We start from the raw sequence: 6,255 nt of genomic DNA, 5'->3' as shown, positions 1-6,255 counted from the left end.
GGCAAATTGCATCTTCTTCTTGGCCATAGTTTCTTCATCTGTGAAATGGAGAAGATGGTGAAATCATCTTTCAGTGAAAACATGCTATAATTCTGTTTTCAATAGGGGTGTAGTGGGCAGGGTTTGGAGAAAAATAAGCACACGTTTGAATCCTGGTTTTTATAGTTTTTAAATGTGTGGCCTTGGCCAAGTCTCTTGATCTCTTTGAATCTTGGTTTGCATCTTCAGTAAAACATGGAAGGTATCCCTTTCCTTGCATGTTGTGGGAGTGCCCACTTTGGCAGCACATATACTAAAATTGGAATGATACAGAGGAAATTAGCATGGGCCCCATGCAAGGATGACATGCAAGTTAAGAGGGGAAGATTAAATAAAATTGCATGTTTGAAAGCAGCTAGAACAGCTCTCATTACACAGGAGGCATCCAATCCATGTTAGAACCTTTCTCTTTTCTTGGCTTTCTTGAAAGGAAAATGCCTAAGCACAAGGGGAAAGAAGTTTGTTGGCTCTGGAGGTTTCCATTCTTTCCACCTCTAATTCTGTTTATTTATATTTGCTTACGCCTTACCTCACAGACTCCAATTCATTTATCCCTTCCAATCTGTCTGGTCCTTGAAGATTTCTCCCTGGAGCCATTCCTTCAAAATGAGGGCAGATCTGTGGTTAGCTGCAGGGAGGAAACCAGAAGGAGCAGGCCCCAGGTACTATGCCACTTGACTACGTAGTAGTGTTCTGACCAGGAAAAGGATTTCTTTCACAGCTCAGAGCTCCCTGGGATAGCTGACACATTCCAGGGACTTTATCTTTCTTCTTTATCCAGAAGTCACCTTCATAACTGAAGGATGAGGCCTCTAATTTTTCATGGTAATCATTTATACCTAGATTATAGGCCAAAAAGAGCTCTTACTCAATCCAATCCATAGTCCTGTTCACCCCCAAACTTGCCATAAGTGATCTTGTAGACTTTTTAGAAAAGTATATAGAGTGGAACTCTTGAAAGTTTGGCTTATAGTTTCAATACTTAAGTGTATGACCTGCCACAGATAGGGCTAGATGGACAAAGCTGTGAATGAAAGAATTTTTATTAGTAGCTTCTTTACTCTCAGTGTCCTCTTTTTTCATTTTAGCATCTCAGTTTCCAAGTACTCAACATCTGTAACTGCCTGTGGTTATCCAGAGACTCCTTGCAGTCGAATAGACCCTTATACTTCTATCCCTATTGAATATATAACTTATATGTCTTATGTTTGTCAGTACCCACTGAATGTTCTCAAATGTATGATAACTTGATCTGTTCTTCTATCTATCCATCCGTCTACCTACCCACCTTACTAGTCAATTGGCAAATACTGATTGGAGATGCACAAAATGTGGTGGGAGGCTTTGTTGACTAATTTTTAAAAAGTGTGAGTCACAGTTCCAAACTTAAGAAATATAGAGGATATTTGCAGGCCCAAAACAAGTAAAAAAGATAAAAAGTTCTCTCACAATACCAGTGCAAGCAAGGGCTAAGTGTCTAAGAGTGATAATAGACATTTTTTGAGGTTCAAAAAAAAAGAAGCAGCACAACAGAGCAGAATATAAGGACTGACTTTATAGAAGATAAAAGATATGGAAGATGAGAATAGAGCCAGGTCTTGAAGGATGAGTAGAGTTTATGTGAGTAGAAAGAAAGAGGAAAGCTACAAAAGAAGGCATGGGGACAGGGAAAATGAGAAAAGCTAGGCGATAGAATTCTAAAAGTAGACCTATTTGGCTGGAGTAGAGCAAGCATTTGAGAAAGTAAATGTGGTAAGATTGGAAAGGTTGATTGAGACAGGTTTCTGGAAAAGAGGCTGGAATGTGAAGCTGGGGAGCATAAGCATTTCCTACAGGTAATAAAGAGCTCCAAAATATTTTTCTAGCCAGGGGGAGGTATCTAGTAGAAGTCTGCAGATTGACTTTGAGTATGGAGTGTTTGCATTATCTCTTGACTCACTGATTCACTGATTTCATGCAACACGAGTTTAATGAGCTCTCCTAAGTGCTTAATTCAATGATCATAGCTGGACCCTAGTTATAATGTCCTCGTTCCTACAGAAATCTAAAGAGGCCTTGCTTTGGGGAGAGCTTCTTAATTCATCATGATCAAATAGTTAACCCAGAGAGAAAGAATACAAATAATCACTACAGTTAATTCCTTTCTTTAAAAAAATATTTTTATTGTAAAATTAAACACAGACACAGAAAACGAAACCAAACAAATGTGTGGCTTAGTGAATTATTATACAGTGAACACCCTTATAACTACTACCAAAATCAAGAAATAGAATTGCCAGCCACCCCTATAACCCTTCCACATGCCTCATCCTAACACAACCCCTTTCTACTCCTTGAAGTAATCACCATTGTGGCTTTTATAATAGTCACTTCTTTGCATTTATTTATGGTTTTATCATTCAACTGTGCATCCCTAAACCCTATAGTTTAGTTTTGCCCATATGTTTTTTTAACTTGATATGCCTTTTAGGTGTCTTTTAATCAATGGTTTCCTCCCTTCACCTCTTTCTTTTCCTTATAGTTTATCTGGTGACAAATTCGGGTCAGTTGGCCTGTCAAGTTTCCTACAGTCAGATTTGCTGACAGCTCAGTCATGGTACAGTTCAATGTGTTCCTCTATTTTCTGTATTTCCTGCAAATCAGGAGCTGAATCTAGAGGCTTGACCTGACACAGGTCTGATCCCTTTAACAAGATTAAGTTGGCATTATGTCCTGTGTCTGGTTTATGTTTTTTTTAATGTTAGTTGAAGCAGATGCTCAGTGGCTACATCCATTAATTCACGAGGAGTTAAAAAATAATAGTATTTTAATTCTATACTTCCTTTTAATTATCACCTAGGATAATTTTATAAAGAGACACCCCTCATCTACTATTTTGTTACTCACTACTACAATTCATGTAGGTTAGGTAGGATAAGATTCGATTATTTCCTTTTTTACCCAGTTTTCAAGATGACAATTGGATCACTGTTTCCTCAGAAGGTGACCAATTATTATGTTAAAAATATATACCATAAGCTCTTGAATTTATTTATTTTTATATTTGATGAGTTTCAATCTATCATAAAACTCAAATCTTTGGCCAGTGGAAAACTCTTCAAGGTGCTTCCTGAGTTCTTCTGACATGACCCTAGTAGTTTTTGACAGCTTCCTTCTAACTGCACGTCAAGATGTACCAAACTCATCATAAACATTTCCTGCCTCAGAGCTGGAATTAGCCATTTCTCCAAGAAATCCTAATTTAGTTCAATGGGATATGTCATTTGAAGATCAAATCTGAATGCTATTGGATTGATTTTTGTTTTTAAGTTCTTTTAATGGAAAGAGCTAGAATAAATAAATACCTTATGAGTTCATACTGATTTTTATAATTCACATTCATATCTATAGAGTGTTTACTTAACATCTTCTATTGATGAAGTAGTTCCTTTCTTTCACCAGAAAATCCTTTAAGGCATGTGGGATGGTTGGATTAGAATATCCCATAATTAGCATTTCTTTTTATGTACTTTACATATACAACATTCTCAGATAGTAGTACTCATACTATGACTAACATTATTGTTACTGAAAGCATATAAAGGTTTTTTTTGCATATGCTGATCATCTCCCCATTTTTTATAGTTTTGGTATATTTACACTTTGAATCATATACTAGAATCTCTACTTTTTAACCCTCATTTATTCTTTTATCTACAAGTAACTATATATCTAATATTCACCAGCAATACCTGTCTGAAACTTGTTCTTTAGTAGACTCCTTAGAAAGGGCTCATGGGAATAATATTCTCTGAGTCTTTACATGTTATTAGCAGTTTGTGAATTCCTGGATAGAAAAAATCCTTAGTTCACATCTTCTCTCTTTGAATATCTTAAATACATTACTCTAATTTCTTCTGGCAAAAAGCTTTGCTGTCAAAAAAAAAAAAATTCTGAGGATAATTTAATTTGATTTCCTTGTAAGTTATATGCTCCTTTTTGCCTAGATATCTATTTTTTCCCCTTTTCTTTAAAATACAATATTTTTTTCTGGAATATGTCTTGGTTTTGGTCATTCTGGGTCAGTATTCTCAGGTACATGGTTTGTTTTTTGAACATATAATTCAAATCATTTTTAATATTAGGAAATCTTTATAGAATTATAGTTTTTGGTATTTTCTTTGTTCTCTTGAGATTCTTCTGTTCCCTTGGTTACTTCTTCAGAGTCCCCTAATAGTTGTGTATTGGATCCTCTTTGCCTATCTTCCGGTTAACTTTTTTAATGTAAATTTTAATTGTTTGGATTTCATCATAATTCATAAAAGTTCTAGGCAAGTATGCCTATTTCTAAACCAATTTATGATTTGGGGATAATGACTGACAATGGCCTTTTATATTCTTTGTATTGGGGGGTACTGGAGAAACTAACCTGTAATTCCCAACGAACAGTGTATATTTCCACTAGAATAGTAGGCTGATAGAAAAGACAGTTTGGCGTCCTGAGACTTTCATTGTTACTCAGATCATACAGTCTAAAAATCTAAGATTGGTACTGGAGGTGAGAACCTCTGACCTTTATGGAATTAGAAATCCTCTCTTTGCTTTTGCCAATTACTAAAGCCTATTAGGTACAGAAAACCTCACTTCCAACAAGCATATAAATTTAAGAAGATTTCATTTATTTGTTTCACTGTAGAACCTAAAATAGCAATGATGAGAATGGCTCTCCCGTCAGGGGTAATAATATGAGCAAATGCATGGAAGCCAGTCTGAGCAAAAATGGTTTATGGCTTAATAGGATAATTTTTAATGGAGAAGGGATAAAATAATCATCTCCAACATTCTGTGTTCTATGTGGTTCAAAGAATAATCACTCCTTATTCTAGTGTGAAGTTGCTGATCCACATGATCTGGACTTTTGCTTCAGAATTATAAATTCAGTGGCTTAAACAATACAGATTTATTATCTTATAGTTCTGGAGGGCAGAAGTCCAAAGTGCATTAAAATCAAGTATTGGCAGGGTTCCTTCTGTGGCTCTGGTGGTGGAATTTGCTCCCCTGCTCTTTTCAGCTTCAGGTGGCCTTCAGTATTTCTTTGCCAGTGGCCCTTTCTTTCCATCATCAAACTATATCACTCCAGTCTCTGCCTCATCACATCACTATATCACTTTCTCTCTGCAACCAAAACTTCCTTTGCATTCTCCTTATAAGGATACTCATGATTACATACAGGTCCACCTAGATAATCCAGGATATTTTCCCTATCTCAAAATCTTTCACTTAATCACATCTGCAAAGTCACTTTTGCCATATAAGGTAAGATTCATAGGTTTGGGGGATTTGGACATGGGTATCTTTGGGCAGCCACTATTTAGCCTAGCACATGCATAATCTTTTTCCACCAAAGAATCCCTAATAACAAAGGGAAGTAAACTCATTTCCAGGTTGATGATAGATTTGAAGCTCAAAACCATCTCCTAGAAGCCTGCATTTCTTTGAAGACTAACGTTTTACTTTAAAGGTGTTTGAATTTTGTGGGGTACTCTACAAGTATGCTTGCTTCCTAATAAGAAGAATAATCTCTGTAGCCTAATTTCCTGCAACAAAAGAAAAATTGGTCTGGGAAGATGGGCCATGATTCTTCCATGGCTATAAGTCCTCTGAAATACTGCATTATACCCTGTTAGTAATTGTATTTTACTTGGATAACATGACATCACATCACAGGAAAGAGTGCGAATTAAAAGGTGTCATTAGCCTCCACTACAACTGACTCAGGGTTAGCCCAATAATCTGGGGGGAGAGGATCCTCAATAGATTCTGATTTTCTCTTGCTCAGAATCCCCAATCATGCCTGAGTCCCATGAGTGGGGCAGGAAGTCTCAGTAGGGTATGAGGTAAAGAGGGCAAGTAGTACTTGCTCTTAGATTAGAAAGTGAGTCCCAGGAAATCATGGATACCATCTACTCTAACAGTGTTGAGTCAGGAGCTGATTCCCATGGAATGTTCATCTGTGGATTGAGACTTAGAGTGAACCTTCCTTGTTTTCCTGACGCAGGGTTCATGGATGGACTCCCCTTCCTGTCACAGGTCTTACCACGCACAGAGTTATGATAGCATTCTAGGCCTGATTTCTACTAAAGGAGGAGCCTTTTTTTCTGTCCTGCACCTTTTTGCATGATAGGCCATGCATAGTTATTATGCACGCTTTCTCTGAATCCTTCCTCTCCTTCTACC

The 6,255-nt window shown here is 36.9% G+C and overlaps 1 non-coding gene across 1 annotated transcript; it reads left to right on the top strand.

Annotated features, from left to right (window-relative positions):
- Positions 1 to 268: 268 nt before the first annotated feature.
- On the top strand, positions 269 to 376 carry LOC112929058 (U6 spliceosomal RNA). The gene has a single exon (XR_003236855.2). It is a non-coding gene; the product is annotated as a U6 spliceosomal RNA (small nuclear RNA).
- The last annotated feature ends 5,879 nt before the right edge of the window (positions 377 to 6,255 follow it).

Source organism: Vulpes vulpes, chromosome 4, assembly GCF_048418805.1.
Source record: "Vulpes vulpes isolate BD-2025 chromosome 4, VulVul3, whole genome shotgun sequence".
Classification (NCBI taxonomy): Eukaryota; Metazoa; Chordata; class Mammalia; order Carnivora; family Canidae; genus Vulpes; species Vulpes vulpes.
Note: the sequence above shows the minus strand (reverse complement) of the source record. Positions and strands in the feature narration are given on the sequence as shown.